At 37.7% G+C, this 22710-nt stretch overlaps 1 protein-coding gene and 1 long non-coding RNA gene across 45 annotated transcripts in view; one reads left to right on the plus strand and one right to left on the minus strand.

Moving 5' to 3' along the window:
- The window catches only part of LOC143647089 (anomalous homeobox protein-like), a 343658-nt gene extending 341924 nt beyond the window's left edge, over positions 1 to 1734 (minus strand). For 33 of the 41 annotated variants that reach the window (XR_013157830.1, XR_013157829.1, XM_077116749.1 and 30 more), the window contains exon 1: positions 1528 to 1734. The gene's annotated coding sequence lies outside the window, so the exon portion shown is untranslated. The remainder of the gene's footprint in view (positions 1 to 1527) is intronic. The other 8 variants (XM_077116754.1, XM_077116744.1, XM_077116751.1 and 5 more) reach the window with 4 other exon arrangements.
- A 38-nt stretch (positions 1735 to 1772) lies between these two features.
- The window catches only part of LOC143647095 (uncharacterized), a 57592-nt gene continuing 36654 nt past the window's right edge, over positions 1773 to 22710 (plus strand). The window contains exons 1-3 of one of the 4 annotated variants that reach the window (XR_013157836.1): positions 1773 to 1984; positions 14181 to 14257; positions 19776 to 21876. This is a non-coding gene — a long non-coding RNA (uncharacterized LOC143647095). Of the gene's footprint in view, positions 1985 to 14180; positions 14258 to 19775; positions 21877 to 22286; positions 22449 to 22710 lie in introns of those variants that run through there. The other 3 variants (XR_013157838.1, XR_013157837.1, XR_013157835.1) reach the window with 3 other exon arrangements.

The raw sequence follows: 22710 nt of genomic DNA on the forward strand, positions 1-22710 counted from the left end.
GGGGCACTCTGAAGAAAATATATACAGAGTTCTCCATCCTTTCTCCCCACCAATCTCCTGTTTGGCTCCCCAATGGCCAACTCCACCAAGAAGCTAGAGGACACATTAATTAAGTTATTATAGATCAGCACTCCCAAGACTAAGAAGTAGAGTGAGTAAATCTGGAGGGGAAAACAAATGCAAGCCATCCACTGAAGTCATCTCAAATACAGAGTATATTTTTTAAATTAAATTTATAACAAAGTATTATGAATATAATCTGGAGGGGAAAACAAATGCAAGCCATCCACTGAAGTCATCTTAAATACAGAGTATAATTTTTAAATTAAATTTATAACAACTTATTATGAATATGAGCATACATAGAGCATAATGCCTCTAACCAGAATTTATGTGGCATTATAGTGTAACTTGAGTGTCTTGTCCCCTCTAACACACACACCCCACATTATGAATCCCCACGTATGTACAATAGCAAATGAAAGCTTTTTAACTCCAGTTCCACAGAGTGAATACTCTTCTCGGTGTTCTTTGCTTCCACCTCACTGTGAAGCTAGAATCTAGGTATGGTCTCTTGGGACAAATGCACTCCCCTTAACTGCCACCAAAAGCAGTTGCTTCAGACCACTTGCACCTGCAAACAAGCTAGATGGGGATGCTAAATGGTTCAGACTGAGCCTCCTACATCACCTGTGCCATTAGCTTAACTGCCCACCTCACGCAAGCTGAAATGATTTTTTAAGGTTAATGGTAGACCGTTGCCCACAGCCAAAGAGGTCTTTTTGGTCAACAATGTTTCCGACAAAAATAGTTCACACTGCAGTTTGTCTAGGGCGCAATTCTACCCCAGGTTCCCTGCTTTCTAGTGGAGATCCATCATTCTTTTCATTCCTTTAACAGTTAACACAGGCATTGATATACTTGGATTCAACTCTACCATTTTATTATTTGTTCTATACTTGTCTGCTTTGTTTTTCTATCAGTTCCTGCTTTTTTCTGGATGATTTAAATATTTTTAGACTCCCATTTTAATTTTCCCATTTTTTATCCTTATCTCTTTGTATTATTTTCTAGTGGTTAATCTAGGGGTTGAATTGAAACTGTTAGCAGCCTAATAAGAGTTAACAATATGCTACTACTAGTAAAATATAGAAATCTTGCAACTGGATAGGTACATTTAACCCCCTGGTCATTGTTAGTTATATTTGTTATATGAGCTACATCTACACATATAATAAACTCCACAAGACAGGGCTATAATGTTGCTTTAAGCAACCATATGCATTAAAAAGAAATTAAGAGGAAAATAGTCTTTTATATGCACTTATATTTACTATTTCTGATCTACTTCAAGCCTTCATGTAGATTTGAGTTTCGCTGGTATCATTAACCTTCAGGCTGAATTTTTTTTTAACCCCCTGGCCTTCTGTTTGGGACCAGATCGGACCCAGTACAGGGGTGTGAAATTCAGTTTATGGGGGCTCTAATCTTGTACACATCAGAAGTGCCTGGCGGGCGGGGACTCACTGGATTAGCACAGAGAACACCCCCGGGGCTCCACTCCGATGCCGCCCCGCGGGGCGGCCCAGCCTAGTGGATCTGCATCCCGCGCCCGGCGCCTCTGGTCTCCGTTTCTTCGCCGGCTACCGGTCAACCGTCCCTGCCAGTGGTCGTTGCCCGCGAGCCCAGCCTCCCTCGCGCGCCTCGCGGGCGAAGCGGTTGCCCCGGTGACTGGGCGCCCCGTCGCGGGGCCGCCTGGTTGGTCTCGCGGCAGCCGCGCGCCATCGGCAACGGCCCTGGCGCTCCTGCTCGCCGCCTCCTTCTGCCCGCGGGATGCGGGATGCCCGCCTGCGCCGCTGTGGGGTCCTTCTAGGTTCGGTCCGAGCTACCCGGTCTTTCCTCATGCCATCCGCCCGCGGGGTCGCTGTTCTCTGCTGGGTCCTTCCCCTCGCCTTTGGTCTCCAGGTGGCTTCAGATGGTAAAGGTGAGGGGACAGCTCACATTCTACACAAATTCCCACTGTCATCACTAGGGGGCGCTCATCTATAGGAGGACAACAAATTATTATTTTTTGTCTAAGTCTTTATGTTCATTTCACTTTTATGTCTCATATTCTGCTGAGTCTAAAACTCTGGGTTGGCAGGCTTTTTGCTTTTGGTTGGTTTGTCTTCTTTGCTCACTGAACTTTAAAGACACAGTTAAACCCACTTCTGATTTGCATGATTTCTAATGATAAACCCCCAGTCATTCAACTTATTGTTTTCCAGTTTGTAAAATGCCTGGGATTTTCTTGGCTATTTTCAATATTTTGTCTTTATTTTTGGTTTTCAGCAATTTGACTCTCATGCATCCACAGGCTTTGCTGTGTTCGAATTCATTCTGTTCATGTTTGCTAAGTTTCGTCAATTTGTAAATTTGCATCTGTCCTTAAATTGGATTGGTTTTTGGGCATTATTTCTTCAAAAACTGCGCCTGTCCCATTCTCTCTAAACTCTTCTTCTATGAAACTTCCCAAATCTTATATCTTTAGAAATTGTCCCACAGTTCCCTGAGGTGCTGATCATTCTTTAAAATATATCTTTTCTCTCTCCTAGATTGGAGAATTTCTATTGATTCAGTTTAAAGTTCACTGATTTCCCTCCCCCATCATCTCCGTTATTCTATTTAACCTTCTAGTTGAGTTTTTACTACAAATAATGATTTTTTTCAGTACTAAAATTTACATTTGTATCACTTTTATGTCTTCCTTTTCTTTTTTGAAGTTACTTATCTTTTAATTCACTATTTCTTCTTTATTTTCTGAGCATAGAGTATTGCCATCGATGTATTTTATTGTTGAAAACATGTTTGCAAACTGAAAAATGTTACCTCATTTTAAAAAACATAAAGCCTTGGTTACTAGTTAAAATTTAGGTATATTTCTCCACTTTATAATTTTTTATCAAACAGAATAATTTGGATTGCTCTTGATTTGAAGTCAGTGAAAATAGCTTATATGGAAGGGAAAGGTAAGGAGACAAGCATCTTTGACCTCTGATCACATCAATTATTTAGGATGGAATGGCATTGGATTACCTAATAAGGACACATAAAATACACTGGAGGATCATTTTAAATGATAAAGTCCAAGAGAGTGAAAACTTAAATGTCAAAGAGTACTCAGTGAAGTTCTGCTTATAATGTAAAAAGTGAACACAAGCTAAATGTCTAAATAGGTTTACCCTTTCACAATAATAGTATACAGACTTTTTATAAAGGTAACCCATAAACAATTGCTGACATGCTGGCTACTAAATTCCAGAAAAGGAAACAAAAATTTCTTGAGGCTATTTTTTCCCCTGGAATACTATGGCCTTTGGTTACAGTATTATAGTATAGTGAAAACATTTGTGATGACTCATTGATATGAAGTTCACATTTTGTAAACTTTTTTCCATTTGGAGCAATTTTATCAGTGTTTAAAGACTTCTCTCTCATGAAAAAGATGAATTAATTACCTATTCAGACAACTTTTTTAGACTCAAAATTGTGCTTCCCTATTACTGAAGATAAAGCTGTTTTCTCCAACATAGCTTACTTTCCTGTAGGTGTTTACACGAAGATGGTTTGAAATTGTTGAGCCAGATAAACTATATAGATGGCACTGAGAGTAAGAGGATTTTACATATATAAATGTATAGATATTTGCATATGTATATGTAACTATGCATATATATCTGGAAGAAAAAATACATATATTTCTGGAAGGATAAAAGGAAAAGCTAAACCTCACACTACTGATATTATGCCACAGAAGCCAGGCTGTATATATATATATATATTCCCTTACCACAGTGACTAATAGCATCTCTTTTGAAGAAATCATGTAGTGTAAATTACCAACTATTCTCTGCCACAATAGAAATTAGAATGACAAAATTTGAAGTTTTCTGTTACCTCTTCCTGTTTTAAAATTCATTGTCTTTGCTGTCCAGGGCTGCTGTGACAGACAGCCTCTGAGGGCTCAAGTTGTCAGCACAGCCACACTTTCTCCATAAGGTCTGCAGCATTGTGGTGTGGGTGTCCCACAATCTTGAGTCTCCTTGGTTTGTGTCTCTGACTCCATCATGTGATGACCTTGATATCTTCTTGTGCCTTTCTCTGAAGTCTGGCTTTTCTTGATAAAGCCTCCAGTAATAAAGATTAAAGATCCACTATAATTCAGCTTGGCCTCACCTAAATAGGATTTTAGAAGAGGCTATTAAATCCATCTCTTAATTGACAATACATCTTCAAAGGGTCCTATTCACAAATGGGTTTGCACTCACAGGGATTTGGTTTAAGATTAAGAATATGTCCTTTATCATGGTAGCTGTAGTTATGTTTCAAAAGTTCTTGGTCATTAACACTGCCAATGTTTTTCTTCTCCATTCTCTTTTCTTCCTTCTTTCAGTATTCTATTATGTTCATGTCAAATCCTTTGAAGACCTACAGTTCATGTATATTAGTTCTGTGCTGTTTTTCTTTTTTTTCCATTTGAATTTAAAATTGGGGTTTCCTTATGTCCTATTTTCAAGCTTACTGATTCTTTCTCCACTTATTTCAAGTCTACAGATGAAACCATAGAATGTGTTCTTCATTGCTCTTAGAATGGGTTTTTTTTTTTTTTTTGTTTTTTTTGTTTTTTTGTTTTTTTAAAGGAAAGACAGAGAGAAGGAAGGAAGGATAGAAGGAAGGAAGGAAGGAAGAAAGGGAAACATTTTTAAACATTTTCTTGTTGTATTGTATTCTGTGTCTCCGTTTTTGTTACATGGGCTGGGAGAATGGGTTTTTAACATTCTAGCTTTTCTTCTTTTTTCATTTTAGATAGTTTCTGCTTGCATTACCCATCTTTCCTTTCATGATGTGTGTTTTTTTCCATTAGACACTTAAACATATTAATCATATACATTTTAAATCCCCTGACCAATTTGTTTAGGCATGGGAAGGCTTTGGAAATTGAACCCAGGCCTCTGGCATGGCAGACAAGAATTCTGCCACTGAGTCACAATTCCATCCCCAATTTTAGTACCTGTATTTCACCTTAGTCTAGTACTAATTATTGCTTTGTCTCTTCAGAATGTGATGATTCTTGACTTTGGCAAGCACTGTAATTTTTTTCTTGAAAGCCAGACAAGTTGTGTAACAACTGAAGTAAAGAGAATATTAGTATAAGGATTAATTAATCTGGCTAGGAGTTAGACTTTTTTTGCTATAACTATGGATTTCAGAGACATCAAATTCCTCTGCACTCATCTCTATGAAGAAAATCTTCCTATCTTCCTCTACAGAAACACTGAATCTCTATAGCTTCTCTCTGCTTTGGTTGGGTAATTCCTTCTATTGTGTGGTTCAGTCATCTCATATATTAACAGCAAAGAAAATTCAGATGCTTATCTATGCTCTATTAGGGAAAGGGCCCTTCTCTTTCTTTTGGAAATGTATTTTGCAAACAAAACCTATTTTCACTCCTACCATAAAAATGGAAAATTTTCAATCTCTTCAGGAGGTTTTTAGAAACAGTGGTTCTTTCCTTATGGCATTCTTACTTCATTCAAAGGGTCAGAGCAAACAATATTCTATTTGGAAATAACTCCTTCCATTGCATTCAGTATGCTGGGGACTGTTAAGCAAGGTATGCAAGTTTCCCTTAGCCAAAAGGTGAACCTTTGGACCAGGCTAGGTCCAACAGCTATCTTTGAAATGTGAAGTTTTAACAATGTTGAGCAAGGTGGTAGGTAACATTAAAAGATGATCCCCAAGATTCTCTACATCCCAGTGTGCATGCATCTTCTTTTCAATTACTCAAAAAAAACAACAACACTAATCTATGTGCTCCTTTGAGAGGACTTTGAAGATGTAATTAAGGTCCCAAATTAAGTAATTTAAGAAAGGAAGATCATTCTTGGTGGGCCTGATCTAATCAGTGCTCCCTTAAAAGGAACTGCCTAAGAGTTACTATGTGAGGACTTCTTATGAGCTCAAATGTGGCTTCACTCTCTTTAAGCACAACTATGAAAGTGAAATCATTGCCCTCCCAGCTAATGGGACATGACATCCAGGGGTGAAAGTCTACCTGGGGATGTGGGAGATGACTATCAAGAATGATTCCAGCCCTGGCACCATGAGCTCGACAATTTGATCCTGACAAAAGGGGAAAAGAAATGTAACTAATAAAGTATCAGTGGCAGAGAGAATTCAAATACAGTTGAGAGGTTACTCTGGAGGTGGCTCTTATGCAGCTTTAGTTAGACATTACTATCTATCCTAACTTATGAAATCCCAACCAGGACCATTCCAGCCAGTCCTAAAGAGCAGCTAGGGCAATATATGAGATTCTACAAGGTTTCCATCCACTAGAGTAACTTTCCAGAGATGTACAACCTCCAAACAGGTCCCTGAACCACATAAGCCCTGAAACCTAGGGAATCCAGCCTCTCTAGAATATCACATAGTTCTGTTTACCTACTCCATATTATTGACAGACCCATTACACATGAAAAAGTTAGACTCTCCATAGGCCCAACACCCTAAAGAGAGGGATATGAAGATCAAAGGTGATGGTGGAGTTGTTCAGAGAAGACAGGGTTCAATGAATGAATATAATTATATCTCTTTTAGTCTCCAGTATCTTATAGCAGCTAGAAGTAGAAACCTAAATTGTGGAATTTCAACCCATACCAAACTCTGAAATATGTTCTACAACTACTTGTGGAGCTGTGCTTTGAATTCTTTTTTTTTTTATTTCTTGCTTTCTTGTATATATGTTGTTTCCTATAAAAAAGAAAAAATATTCTATTGTATATGATAAAAAAACTATATATGCCTTCTAGCCTCCTATATTCTGTAGCAGCTAGAGGGAAAAATCTAAGAGGATATATGGAAGCCCATGACAAACTCTGGGATCTGCCCTCCAACCGCTTGTTGAAGAGTGTTTTGAAAACTTGATTTTTTTCTTTCTTTGCTTTGTATATATTTTATATTATATGATAGAAGGTTTTAAAAAATAAGAACTTTATTTTTTAAAAAATAAGAACTTTTTAATTTTAATTTTTTATTTAAAAAAAAAATAAGAACTTTTAGCTTTCCCTGAAAAGAGAAAGTTAGCACAAGAGAAGGATTTAATAAAATGATTACTGGTTTGAAGGTTGAACATGTAAAGGAAGCTGAGAAAGAGCCTTCAATGAGAGCCAAGAAACAGGGATCTCTGTCTTACAGCCACAAGAAATTGAATTCTGCCAGTAATATAAATGAGCTCGAAGTGGATTCTTCCTAAGTTTCTGTAGGACAAATTAGTCTTGCTGATACCTTGATTTTAGTTTTCAACACCCTAAGCAGAAAATCCAATCACATGTTGCCTGGACTTCTGGCCTGGAGAGCAATGAGCTATTAAATCAGTATTGATTTAAAGCTGTTCAGTCTATACAATCTATTATACTCAAATAGACATGCAGTGGCTTGGATGTGATTCAGTCATAAGACAAAGATGTGAACAGAAGATGTCAGTCCAAAGGGAACAGAGCTCTTAAAGAAGAACTAAGCTGACTTAGGGATGGCAGACAGGATCAAGGCACAATATGTATGCTAGGGGAATGCCTGAGAGGTTTTTCATTGGCTTCTGCTACCCAGAGTCTTTGAATGGTTTTGATTCCAAAAATTCCTGAAGTTCACTTTCTGTATGTCTCTAGATCTTTTCAATGAATTTATGTTCTGTTTAAATTAGCCAGAGTTGTTTTGTTATTACTTACAATCAAATAACACGAGGAGAATCATGCAATAGGGCCATAAGTACCACAAAACTTTTGTTCTAAAAGGTTTACTACCTAAAAACCCTCTCAATGGAGACTCTGGAACTTTTCTTTCCAAGTTTGAAAAGCCTTTACTCCTCATCAAAATGCCCCCTTCATCCCAATTTGTGACATTAAAGGTAGTGAACAGGGGAAAGGATGGTACTATATTACTAGCACATTTTTGCCTTTCTAACATTGTTGACTTAATTTTTTATTTTCAAGATTATCTGCTCTGAGAACTTGCTATGGTCTCTTTTTGAGAAGGTAGCAGATGAGGTCAATCTTAAATTTATATTGTTATACTATACTGAATATCAAATGTTGGATATTGAAAATATAATATAGCATACTGAAAATACATGATATTATATTACAGCATATCTTCTTTTGCATATTTATATGTTGTATTATGTAGTATATATTCCAGAGAATATACAGAATATGCAGAATAACCTATACTGAAAAGTTCATCATGTGTTCTCCTATGACAAAGACTGTTTAAGTTTTTATTTATTTTGATGGATAGTTCTTTCTTTGTTTTTTGCTATAGGGGAAAAGCCTGTTGCATTAAAGCAAATTCCTTCACTGGCAATGGATTTTATGCTATTTTCAAATTTTTAGCAATGAATTTTATGCTATTTTCAAATTTTCAGCATTCCTTGGTTTGTAAGTCATTTGAAAGCACATTATACTCTTTATCTACTTGAAAAAAAATTGTGCTTAGGTTAGACAGTGTATTTAGCTCTTTTCCCTTTGACATATATATTACAATATAAATATTTATATAAATTTGATTGATCAGAATAGGGAGTATAGTACAAGTCATGAAGGTCCTCTGATATGTCACATTACCTAGGTGATGGTTCTTCAAACTAGCACTAATCTAGATGCTTCCATAAAGGTAATTTAAAATGTGATTAAAATCCACAATAAGCTGGAAGTATTGTAGATAATGTGGGTGGGATTCACTTAATCAGTTGGAATGCCATAAAAGAAGAGCTGAGGTTACTCAGGAAAAGCAGAAATTGTGCCTGTGTACAGTGGCCCCAGCCAATGCAACAGAGTTCCAGCCTGCCTTTGCTAATGGTATCCCCTACCTTTTGGACTTGCCTATCCAACCCCTATGATCATCTAAGCCAATTATTTGATAAACACACACACACACACACACACACACACACACACACACACACACATATATATATATATAAATCCTACTTGATACACTCTGCTGGTCTAATCCTGACTGATAAAGTGGTCAAGAGTATAAACTCTCAAACCAAATTGCCTGAAATCAAACCCTGTGCATTCTTCTTAATAGCTTCCTGACCTTGAAAATGTTACTACTTGTGTCCTTGTTTCTTTTCTTATAACAGGAATATGAACATTTTCCTTCTTAGAAACTTGTTGAGGGCATTGAAGAAGCTGAGACATATAAAATGATCAGAAGAAATCCTAGAACATAATACCTAAAATTAGGATATAATAAGTGTTGAATAAATGTTACTTGCTGTTATTGTTACCATTAGTCCAATGAGCTCTGATTACTAGCCATGTATGTCCAAGTTCCTGCCAGTAGCACCATACCACAGCAGGACCAAACTGTTTGCAGTTCTCTGTGCACACCAGGATGGCACTCTCCTTCAGTTCCCTTCACCTGGATCACCCTTTGCCCCAATATTGGCTTTCTTAGCTCTTTGATACTTTAGCTCAGTGAATGTCTTCTGAGGCAGGCAGAGTAATGGCCCTGAAAGATGTCCACATCACAGTCACTCCGGGAATATGCTGCCATACAGGGCAAAGGAGACTTGACAAATATGACTACCGATGAGAAGGGAAGATGATCTAGGATTATTTGGTGAACCCAATCTATTCATACAGGTCCTTAAAAGTGGAAAGGGGAGGCAAAAGAGTAGGTTAGCGGGATATAATGGGAAGAGGACTCAACCCAGTGTTGCTACCTTTGAAGTTGGAGGAAGGCACACATGAGCCAATAAATGTGGGCAGCTGCTAGAAACTAGAAAAGTCAGGAAATGTATATTAGCAAATCATCCAGAAAAGAATATAACCCTGCTGAACTTTGATTTTAGTGTGGTGAGATCTGTGTCAGGCTTTTAACTTCAAGAACTGTGAGATAATAAGCTGATATTTTTCAAGCCACTAAGTTTGTGATTTGTTACAGCAACAATAGAAAACCAATATATTTCCTCCAGCTACTTCCCTGACTTGCAGAGAAAATAAAATTCCCTTTTCTTCCATTTCATAAAATCACTGACCTTGTTCTGTCATTGTCCTGTTCATATTGTACTGAAATTATCTGTCCACCTGTCTACAATGCTGTCTATCAACCTTGAGAAAGATAGTGTCTTGAGGTTCAGCATCCTTTTCAAATTTATATATGCAACGCCTGGCCTAGGAGTTCACCAAACATGAGTACATTGAGCTGAACCACCATTCCAGTGACTGCAAATCCTCTATTTTGAAAGCAAAATTAACAAACAGGCAAACAAAATACACACTGGGGTTGGATTAGAGGATATGTCAGCTTTTATTAAGACCCTGCATGTTGCCTTGTCCACCTGGAGGCCATCCAGAGGTTTATGCATAAACTCGTCAACTTTAAACTCATTCTTGCCTCAGCACACCTTCTTTCATCCACCAAATTACACTTCCACAATGCCTGGGCTGTGACTGGACCTTCCGTCCACACCTCGACTTTCTTTGTTAAAAATGTCTTAAATATTGTCTAAGTTTTCCCTTGCCCATCCTCCCTCAAATTTCCTTTCTGTATAGACCAATCTGTGAAACCAATCAGACATCTGATGAGTAGTCCCAATACTCAGAATTCCTGAGAATGACAAGGATATCAAGCACTTAACCTTTCTGTTAAAGGAGGAAGAACACAGCCAATGATCTCAGGGGGTGAACCAAAATTATATAATTTAGCCACAGATGTAGCAACTTATGGGAGTGTTTCTGGTTCGAATACAAACAAGTTTGTTCCTTAAAAGAAAAAATTCATGACTTTTTTCCCACTCCCATTTTGATATCTCTCTATGATCTCAACTAACAAAAGCATTGCCACTTCTAATGTCACTGTCAGTTCTGGTAGTTGTATGATAGGAAGAGGCAGGATTTAGCAGTCGAAACTGAATTGAGCCTAACCTTATAGGGAATGTACCATTTTGACTGGGACATCGGGTCATAGCCTTAGATAAGTAGAGAAATTTCCCTATAGCTTGGTGACATGAACATTGCCTTCAGAAAGAACTGAAACAGAACTTTCCAGAAGGTTTCTGTGGTATCCAGTTACTACTTCTGTCCCTCCAGAAAGAGTAAGATCCTAAAGAGGAACAGACTGATAACATGGTGGTTACAGGAGGAGAGGAATGTTGAATAATTTCTTTGTGAATGCTGAGACAGAGGATTTTCTTATATAGAGCGATTGTGCAGACAGGAAAAGAGCTGCAAAATGTGGTCACATTAGCATGATGTGTACATGGATGACATGGTCAGGTCAAGTAAATACTGACTGTCCATATTTAATTCCAGTAGCTTCTCTCAGTTTATTCTTCTAAACAATACTAAATCCCATTTCTACATTGATGAATCAGATAAAATTATTTCTCCAAGGTATTTTTACTTGACATTTGTCCCTTGCAAAGAACATGAACCCTTTTAAAACAACATAAACAAAGGGGGACTTTCTGTTTGTGAGATAGAGACTCCTACAAACACCAGCAACAACAAATAAAGCCTGGTTTTGGAGCAACTAGACACTCACAAGGCATCTCCCTGTTTTGCACTACTTCACCAGTATGGATTTTAATCTCTCCTCTTCTCTCTATATATCTTCTCACCCAAAATTCCAACATTACTCCCAGTCCCAACTTTAACTAAAGTTTTCATTCATGTACTGAATCTTATTTTGGACTGACATTGTCTGGTATCTCATAGTTCAAATCATTGAGAAAAAGAATCTGGTTTTGTCAGGCCAACCCCTGGATTGATTCAATCTGATCCATCAATCTTAGCCTTGAACTGAATGTTATCACATGGCCTTGGCTATTTCTTACAGACCATTGAAAAATGAGTACTCTAATAATGGTTCACATTGTTGAGAAAAATGCTGTCATTATATTATAGAGAAGAACTGAAAGCTTTTAAAATGCTGTTCTGGGTAGCTTAAAATTCTTCTGTGGGAACTGCATAAAAGAATATTGAGCAAATCTTCAAGATTGTCTCAGAATTGCAGGTAAAGCCCCAAAGGTGAGATTAACAAAGTGTAATTTCTCTATTGTTATGGAGACATGTGCCAAAAAGTTAAATGATCTGTTCTACAGCACTAAGAGGTAGTCTATCTGGCCCTGAGACCATGACTCCCTCACTCTTCACCATTTTATGAGAACAAAAAAGAACTGTTTAGGGAAATGCTTATTGAGCTGTGAAATCCATGAGAGTCTGCATTATCAGCCCAGAGAGGAATGCTGGGGTTGTTTCCTTAGGTCAAGAGATGTGACAGATGAAAGGATGCTCATATAGAATAAGATCACCTGGTGGAAGGAGACAGGAGCAGCCTGTGCCTGGATGATGTTCACCTCGCTTTGACTTTAATTGGAAGATAAGAAGAGAATCAGATATATCAAGTTAGAGAGACAGAACCAGCACTCCAAATTTAGCTTGGAAAGAACACATGGCTGGTGGGTTTTCTTTGAGTCAGGTGAATAAATTACAGTTGAACACATGTCATTTTGTCAGTGCTCTAGGCAAGAAGACTGAATGTCATCCTTATAATACAGACCTAAAGAAAAGTTACAGTTGAGCACAGCCCATCTTGTTTGAATTACAAGGACTAAAGGCAGGTGATGAATGGCCATTTAGAAATATTGAGGAATGATGCAATGGGAGTCCTCTAAGTGGGTCTACTGAAGAATGTGCAACATAGCATTGCTCACACATTGATATACATACTTCATTTTTGATACAAAGGCTTCAAAATATCTGTAGTCTCTTTTACATAGCCCTCCAATCCCTTCACCCAAATCTATAGGAGCCTAAAAAAACAAAACAAAAATAGGGCTTGACAAAGAGAGGAAGGAAATGGTCAGGAAGAGGGCCAGCAGAATAAACCTGCTTCCTTCAGGGTGGGTCTCTCAGGTCACAGGTTGGGTGTGAGTTAGAATGAGAGGATTGGCGAGACAGAAAGCTAAATCTGGATATGACAATGATGTTTTAAACTGGCTTAGACAGAAATGTACTTTTTAATGTGTCAAAATGACTTGAAAGCTAAAAGATATGCCCAAGACATTGACATGAAGAGGTAAAGAAGCAAGGTTCAAGAAAATATGTTATAAGACAATGGTGGGGGACAACAATAAACCTATCTCATGTCATTACCCCATCATAATTCAAGCAGTGTGATATACCAGTTACATTGTAAATTAATAAAATACGTTAGAACAATTGGCCCAGAATAAACATTTTGGAAACAAAAAACTTAGGGCACATGCTAGATAAATTGGGAAAGGATTTTGTATGCACAATACCTATAAAAAAAGTAAAAAATATTAAGAAAAAAATCCCATTATTTTGGCTAGGAATTAAAAATCTTTATATATTTAAAAACAGCTATCATTTAAAGTTCAATAGACAGTCACAGATTTCTTTTTTTGGTGTCATCTATCATGTTTTAATTTATATCATGCATTATGTTATTAATTTAATTATCATGTTATTAATCTCAATGTCATTCTTGAACAAAATCATTTATTTTTTCTTTCTAAGTGTCATGGTTCCTAGTCTGCATTCTTCAATTTCATAACTCCTTGTGGATTTTAAAAATAAGATATAAGTGTATTATTCATTTGCTATATAAACATGTAATTTTGACTTGGTTATTTAAATTCACATTACCTGGATATGCTTCTCTGTGAACTGTTTTATGTATAGACAAAGTTTTGTTCACCACCCTTGAGTTATTGTCAAATGCTCCATAACTCTGAATCAGTTCACTCGAAATGTCTCTTTTCTCTCTCAGATTCTACAAGTAGTCCGCAGTTACTTATTGTAAGATTGTTTTAAGTTTTTGGGCTCTGTGTGCTGCATTATATTAACACGATTCCTAATTTTTTGCCTCCTAGAATGAACCACTCTTGGTCATCTAGTAAATGTGTGCTTGACTTCTCAGAATTTTAATTTTAATTTTGTATCACCCCAACTTTTCTTAATGAGAGAGAGAGAGATAAAGAGAGAAAAGAGAGGAAGCTAATTCATCCAGATTTATGCTTCAGGGACTCAATGAATACTTGAAATTTAATGCAAATTTTAACATGATTGTGTAATTTTGTGGAAAAATGTATTTTTTTCTTTAAGATTCATGAAGAACTGTCCAAATCAAAAGACAGTCCAAAATTTGCAGTGCAATAGTTTTGCACTTTGTGCCATTTAAGGTAGGTTGCAGTATCAAAGTTGTGGCAGGTTTGTAATATGAATTCGTTAAGAAAGCATCAAAAGCATTGATACGTATTGCCAAATTCCTTTCCTATTGATGACTACACTACTAATTTTTTAGACTGTTTGTTGGAAAATATCAGCCACTGACCACCAGTTGAAGTTGATATTAAATGAAAAAAAAAGTTTCACTAGGGAATTCTTCACTGTTTATTAAACTGTTATGAGCTTATTTCCTAATTGGGCTTAATATTTTCCACATTGTGAATAACTTGTAGGCCCTCCTTTTAAATAGTGCATATTGTCTGTCCATTTTTCTTAAAAAGGGTCATCATGTTTGACCTAAAATTTTGAATGTAAATTATAAAGTGCTCTTAAGGGGAGGACTTATGAGCGTTAGTGTAAATAACCTGGAGTTCAAACTCCCTAATTATAGTAACCCCTGCCCCACTACTGGCTCACTGTAGTGATCCTGAAAGCAAAATAGGTACAGTCCCTGCCTTAAAGAGGTCTGAAACCATCAGAGAAAATAGGTGCATTCATAATGGAACCTACTGTCTAGGTCACTCACAAAATGCACAATGAATGAATGAATTTTATCAAAACAACGACTTGTCCATGACCCCACAAAAATCTCATGATGAGACTAAATGATGTTGGCTTCATAGAATGAATTAGGTAGCTTTCCCTCCACTTCAATTTTTTTGAAGAGTTTGAGCAGGGTTGGTACTAATTCTTTCTGGAATGTTTGGTAGAATTCACATGTGAAGCCGTCTGGTCCTGGACTTTTCTTTTCAGGAAGCTTTTGAAGGACTGCTTCAATTACTTTACTTGTAATTGGTTTGTTGAGGTCAGCTATTTCTTCTTGAGTCAAAGTTGGTTGTTCATGCCTTTCTAGGAACTTGTCCATTTCATCTATGTTGTTGTATTTATTAGCATAAAGTTGTTCATAGTATCCTGTTATTACCTCCTTTATTTCTGTGAGGTCAGTGGTTATGTCTCCTCTTCCATTTCTGATCTTATTTATTTGCATCCTCTCTCTTCTTCTTTTTGTCAATCTTGCTAAGGGCCCATCAATCTTGTTGATTTTCTCATAGAACCAAGTTCTGGTCTTATTGATTTTCTCTACTGTTTCCGTGCTCTCAATTTCATTTATTTCTGCTATAATCTTTGTTATTTCTTTCTTTTTGCTTGCTTTGGGGTTAGTTTGCTGTTCTTTCTCCAGTTCTTCCAAGTGGACAGTTAATTCCCGAATTTTTACCCTTTCTTCTTTTTTGATATAGGCATTTATGGCAATAAATTTCCCTCTTAGCACTGCCTTTGCTGCGTCCCATAGGTTTTGATATGTTGTGTTTTCATTTTCATTTGCCTCGAGATATTTACCAATTTTCTCTTGTAATTTCTTCCTTGACCCACTGGTTGTTTAAGAGTGTGTCGTTGAGCCTCCATGTATTTGTGAATTTTCTGGCACTCTGCCTATTATTGATTTACAACTTCATTCCTTTATGATCCGAGAAAGTGTTGTGTATGATTTCAATCTTTTTAAATTTGTTGAGACTTGCTTTGTGACCCAGAATATGGTCTATCTTTGAGAATGATCCATGAGCACTTGAGAAAAAGGTGTATCTTGCTGTTGTGGGGTGTAATGTCCTATAAATGTCTGTTAAGTCTAGCTCATTTATAGTAATATTCAAATTCTCTGTTTCTTTATTGATCCTCTGTCTAGATGTTCTGTCCATTGATGAGAGTGGGGAGTTGAAATCTCCAACTATTATGGTAGATGTATCTATTTCCCTTTTCAGTATTTGCAATGTATTCCTCACATATTTTGGGGCATTCTGGTTCGGTGCATTAATATTTATGATTGTTATGTCTTCTTGTTGAATTGTTCCTTTTATTAGTAGATAGTATCCTTCTTTGTCTCTTTTAACTGTTTTACATTTGAAGTCTAATTTGTTGGATACTAATATAGCTACTCCTGCTCTTTTCTGGTTGTTATTTGCATGAAATATCTTTTCCCAACCTTCACTTTCAACCTATGTTTATCTTTGGATCTAAGATGTGTTTCCTGTAGACAGCATATAGAAGGATCTTATTTTTTAATCCATTCTGCCAGTCTATGTCTTTTGATTGGGGAATTCATTCCATTAACATTTAGTGTTATTACTGTTTGGATAATATTTTCCTCTAACATTTTGCCTTTTGTATTATATATATCAGATCTAATTTTCCTTCTTTCTACACTCTTCTCCACACCTCTCTCTTTTGTCTTTTTGTATCTGTCTCTAGTGCTCCCTTTAGTATTTCTTGCAGAGCTGGTCTCTTGGTCACAAATTCTCTCAGTGACTTTTTGTCTGAGAATGTTTTAATTTCTCCCTCATTTTTGAAGGACAACTTTTCTGGGTATAGAATTCTTGGTTGGCAGTTTTTCTCTTTTAGTAATTTAAATATATCATCCCACTGTCTTCTCACCTCCATGGTTTCTGCTGAGAAATCTACACATAATCTTATTGGGTTTCCCTTGTACGTGATGGATTACTTTTCTCTTGCTGCTTTCAAGATCCTCTCTTTCTCTTTGACCTCTGACATTCTAACTAGTAAGTGTCTTGGAGAACGCCTATTTGGATGTATTCTCTTTGGGGTGTGCTGCACTTCTTGGATCTGTAATTTTAGGTCTTTCATAAGAGTTGGGAAATTTTCAGTGATAATTTCTTCCATTAGTTTTTCTCCTCCTTTTCCCTTCTCTTCTCCTTCTGGGACACCCACAACATGTATATTTGTGCACTTCATATTATCATTCAATTTCCTGAGCCCCTGCTCAAATTTTTCCATTCTTTTCCCTATAGTTTCTGTTTCTTTTTGGAATTCAGATGTTCCATCCTCCAGTTCACTAATTCTAACTTCTGTCTCTTGAAATTTACCATTGTAAGTTTCCATTGTTTTTTCATCTCTTCTACTGTATCTTTCATTCCCATAAGTTCTGTGATTTGTTTTTTCAGACTTTCCATTTCTTCTTTTTGTTCATTCCTTGCCTTCTTCATGTCCTCCCTCAATTGATTGATTTGGTTTTTGAAGAGGTTTTCCATTTCTGTTCATATATTCAGAATTAGTTGTTTCAGCTCCTGTATCTCATTTGAACTATTGGTTTGTTCCTTTGACTGGGCCATATCTTCAATTTTCCTGGCATGATTTGTTATTTTTTCTGGCGTCTGGACATTTAATTCCCTTAATTAGTTTATTCTGGAGATTGCTTTCACTTATCTTACCTAGGGTTTTCTTGCTAGATGAGTTTGTTGTCTTTCTGTTCATTGACCTTCAGTTCAGCTTTTTTTGGGCCTCTAGCTTAAGTTTTGTTTAACAGAGGGTAAATTTTCAGTTCTTATTTTCTTGTTTCTTGTCCTGCTTGTAAGGTGCCCACCCTTAGGAGGGTCTACATAGGTATTACAGACTCCAGCCAGGTTTTCCCAGACTAAGCTGGCCTCCTTTCTGGGGGAAGGAATCACCTGCATCAGTTTTCCCTGAGTGTGAGACCCAGCAGGTTGAAAGACTTTCCTGTGAAGTCTCTGGGCTCTGTTTTTCTTATCCTGCCCAGTATGTGGCGCTTGTCTGTCTGTGGGTTCCACCAGCAAAATATGTTGTGGCTCCTTTAACGTTGGAAGGCTCTCCTTGATGGGGGCATGGTGGAGACAGAGGAAAGGTTGTAGGCTGGTTTTAATGACTTCAAATTGTGAAGCCCTGGGATCTGAATTCCTTGAGAGAGGGATTCCACCTGAGTTGCGTTTCACCCCTCCCATGGGGAAGGTTCAGATGGGAGACAGCCCTGAAAGCAGCCTTTTTCTGCGTTTGGGGCAGTTGCAGCCTGTGTAATCCCGGTGCTGAGTCCAGAGGCAACCAAGCCTCCATAGAAACAGCCACAGAAGGCTCTGTTTCATCCCCTTTCCTCCCTTCCAGCCAGCCCAATAGGCGACTTCTGCCCTGATCAGTTTCGCCTGAGCTGGGGGCCTATTTTCAGTAGTCAGAATTTGTTCATTAATGCCACTATTGGTGTTCGGTCGGACTCAGTCCCTGCTACTGTTGGAGACTCCCTCCTTTCCCTCCGGGAAGCTGCCTGTGGGGGAGGGGTGCTGGCCGCCGGCCACCATGGCTTGGGGGACTCACTGCTCTGAGACTTGCAGCCAGTCTGGAGACTCACAGCCGGTCCAGAGACTCGCAGCCAGTCCGGGAAGCCACCTGTGGGGGAGGGGCGCTGGCCGCCGGCTGCCGGCTGCCGCGGCTTGGGGAACTCACTGTTCTGAAACTCGCAGCCAGTCTGGAGACTCGCAGCCAGTCCGGGAAGCTGCCTGTGAGGGAGGGGTGCCAGCTGCCAGCCACCATGGCTTGGGGAAGTGCGCACGGCTTGGGGAACTCACTGCCATGGAGACTCGCAGCCAGTCCAGCTGGTCCAGACTGGGGCACGCTGCATGTCCGATCTCTGTCTTGGCTCCGGGAGCTGCTCTGTATTGTTTCTGGTTATTTAGTAGTTGCTCTGGAGGATGAACTAAAACGCATGCACCTTACCAAGCCACCATCTTGGCCCCCTCCAAAAATTAGTATAATTTTTAAAAAGTGCTAATATAAATTCTAATGAATGCTCCACACCAAGTCAAGGTGTTGGTGTTTGGAAGGCATAAGGTAATTCTGAATTTTAGACATGGTTTGCCAACCTACTCCTTCTCTAATAAAAATAAATAAGAAAGAACAGCAAATAAAGTGAGAATGCATGATCATCATCAATATTTATGGAGAAAAATTTGAGTATTTATAGATTATAAAAAGAGCATCTAGTATTTCAATTTGAGATATTCCAATACTCTTTTTGTACAGTCATTTTCAGAGGTCAAGGGGAAGAAGTGATTAGAATAGTTTGAAGACAGAAGACTAGGATATCAGAGAAAGTGAGGAAAATAAAGTTATCAAGAATGCATCAGGTTCATTCCCTTGGTTCCAAATAAGATTATATTTTGGGGGAGGTCATTGGTGATGCTAACAATATTCATTTATAAAGAAATCATTGCATGTCTAAGTCAAATGGTTTGGTGGGTGATAAAAATTAGTCACTGCACTTTCAGTTTGATAATGAAGAGCAGATCAGGAAATCAGAAACTTCAGAGAAATTTAGTTCCGAGGTATTTGGAACAAAGCTCAGATGATGAGGAGATGAATTATAAAAAGACAAAAATATTTCTTTTATTCTTAACTAAGCAAGCACCAGAATAAAGTTAATTCACAGACTCTTGACCATGGCACTTCTGCTCTTTTTCAGGAAGTGTTGTGATTTAAGGGTGTATGGCTGAAGAGTCATATATTTAACCTTCCTCCATGAGAGGCAGTTAGAATGCATGGGATTGTTGTGATTTAATGGCAGTTTTAGTTAACTTGCTTCTCCCTTTATATATATTTATAGATAGATAGATACAGATATAGATATTGATATATATTATATGCTTTCTGATTTTACTCTTCCTTGTTTTTAATCAGGTTTTCAAATGGAAACTGTCACTGTGACATAAGATACTATTGAGAGAATATCAATATGATTCAACTAGTTCCTTGCCCAGCAAAGCGTGGTCACTCTCTGCACAGAGGTGTAATATGTATCCATTACACAGACACTAGAGAAGACTTTCCCATCCATATGTATGTGCATGATACTTGGAATTCAATAATTCCATATATCATGGCCATGTAGAATGCAAAATATAATTGAAAATGATAGCAGGTTCATAGAAAATGAATATTGGCTTACTGTTAGAGAATTCCATTGAAGGATGTTTGTCATTTCATATCTATTGTTCCCTGAATTATTTCAGACTGTCTCTGTATGTGTCAATAGTCCAGGCACTCAGTCAGCATTTTGTTGTTGCTATTGTTAACATATGCCCTTCTCTTTGCTGCCTTATTCAATTTCTGCCACATGCATAACCAAAGAATCCCTTTGGAAAAATGAAAGATGGCAATTCCACACTGGTGTTCATGATACAAGAGCTATACTGACATCCTTAAGGAGTTTAACAATAATTATTGTACATTAATTACCACAGTAACTGCATGTCTGACACTTTATTGAAATGTAATACACCAATTTTACATGGCAAAATTATTTTCCAGTAAAAGATTTTAAAAGAATGATGGTAAAATTATATTGCTATTTAGAATAACCAAAACATATTTTAAGGAATATCCTGGAGGACTCAAATGATTTGGTGTGTACATTATCTTGTGGATCTGGACACCAGCAGTTGAATAAAAATTTTAAAACTGACTTTCTTGATAATTATGACAAGATGAGTTTTCCAAATCTTGTGGAAGGCAAATAAAATATATTGACATTACCAATGTCTATGGAACTGATTAACGAGGTATAATAGATATGGTACTCCTTAATTGGTGGGAGAAAACTATCCTCTCTCTTATGTTTGTACATAATTATAGGTAGGATTTCTCAGTAATAGAAACATTCTAGGAACCCAAGTACATATTTTCCTTTTTAAAGAAGTTATATCATTTTGTTTAAAGTGAAGCCTACTTACCAGTAACTATCCTTGCTTTACTCTGTGTACAAATTGTCAGAAATGCAGAAGTTAGATTTTCTTACATGTATTTACATCTTTTTCCATGGGTTGCCTTATGCTTACTGGGTGTCACACATTAGGAGAATTTCACACTCAGCACTCTGGAAATGTTCATCACTTGGAGGCTGAGTCCGCACAACTGGGTAAGCAGGGAGCCCTCCTCTGATAGGGCCATGTCAGCATGCTATGCTCACTCAGAACAGGTAGAGCTACATGTTCAGAAATGAATGCTTGTTCAGCCTTCTCTCTTTTTGTGAAAGACAGTTCCTTCACCCATGGCATCCAAATGTCAGCCTCAATGAGGTTCTATCTAGAGATCCATTTTTTCCCTGAATTCTATCAAAATGAGTATAGGATGAATTTGAAGGCCAACTCAAGTCTGAAAAAATTGAACTGAATGACTAAATGGGTAGTTATTTACCCATGTTTTAAAGTAAGGCTGTGATGTAAATAAAAATATTTATCATCTACAACTACTTGATATAGCTTACTCATTGTTCTCATATTTAAATATATTTATATAATTTTCCAATTTTAATAGAGCAATCATTGTTTAGTAAGCATTAACCAAATAAAAGAATATAATACCCATACAATGATTATTTTGTGCTTTTGGAAACTGTGAACATTGGATTCTCAAATTATTTTAAAAATTAACTCCTTGAATTGCCCCCTCTTTTTCCCATTTCCTTCGAAGTATTTATGTCTCTCCAATGCTTGATGTTTATAGAGAGTTTGAAGCTGGAAACTGTACCATCAGAGGTACAGTGGTCCAGACTCCTAATTCATTCTGAATCTTTAAAGAAGTCATGGTGAAAATCACCTCTACATAATAGCACTACAGTTGGTTTTTTTCCCTCTTTAATTTTTCTCCCTTATTCCTTCTTCTATCCATCATACATCCACAATAAAAACAAGGTGATGAGTTGAGTCCTGCTCAGGTTAAAGAGGAAAACCAGGATGTCCTGGTACTGAAGAAACTCCAGTGCTGTGGGCCAAACCACACACCTGGGCATTTGGAAAGTGAATATAGGTGAGAGTTTTCTCCCTCCAGCCCATGGAGGCAAGTGCTCTGTTTTACTTCCCTCCAGCCTTCCCTTCTCTTATTCACTCTCACGTGTCTCTCTGCCTCTTCTTCCCTCCCTCCCTCCCTTTTCTCTCTGCTTCTCCAGGGAGCAATATTCAAACTGACTGCTGAGCTCTTAGCAGCTAGATGGACTTGGTTCCCAGTGAAAGGAAGGAAATGGCAAGACCTTTCAGTATTTAGGGAATAATTTTGTTATTAATGGTTCACAGAGGGCAGCTCCTACATGTGGTCTTTGACCCTCATTTAGAAAGGGAGGATTCTGCATCACTCTTGGACTAAGGCTTTCCCTCACTTACCTTCCATGTGCCTTATTTCATATACATTGATGAGGAGGAGGAATGATGAGTGGAGCAGGTGATCACAGACTTCTACCAAGGAAGACTCAGCAGACTCTCTGCTTTCTGAGAGACACAATGCTGCTTGGACCCCAGAGATGATTTTGGAGCCTCTTTTGAATGACTTCTACTTGGAGAAGTGTGAGCCAAAGAACAGGTAATGCATGGGTGTCTCTTGCTTCCAGACTCACAGCTGTGGTGCTTCCTGTCATTACATTAGAGGCAGTGTTCCCACTCTGAGATGAAACCTGGACATTTGGAAACAACATATGCTTTGTTGACAACATATGCCTCCAACTTTGCCTTATGTGGTTTGTTTTAATCCAGTAAACAGATACATAAATCCCAAGCAGCTTCCAGGGAAGTAGCTGTACAAAGAAAATAATATAAAGGCAGTTCATGTTTTTTTGGCAAATTTT

Source organism: Tamandua tetradactyla, chromosome 9 (assembly GCF_023851605.1).
Source record: "Tamandua tetradactyla isolate mTamTet1 chromosome 9, mTamTet1.pri, whole genome shotgun sequence".
In the NCBI taxonomy this organism is placed as follows: Eukaryota; Metazoa; Chordata; class Mammalia; order Pilosa; family Myrmecophagidae; genus Tamandua; species Tamandua tetradactyla.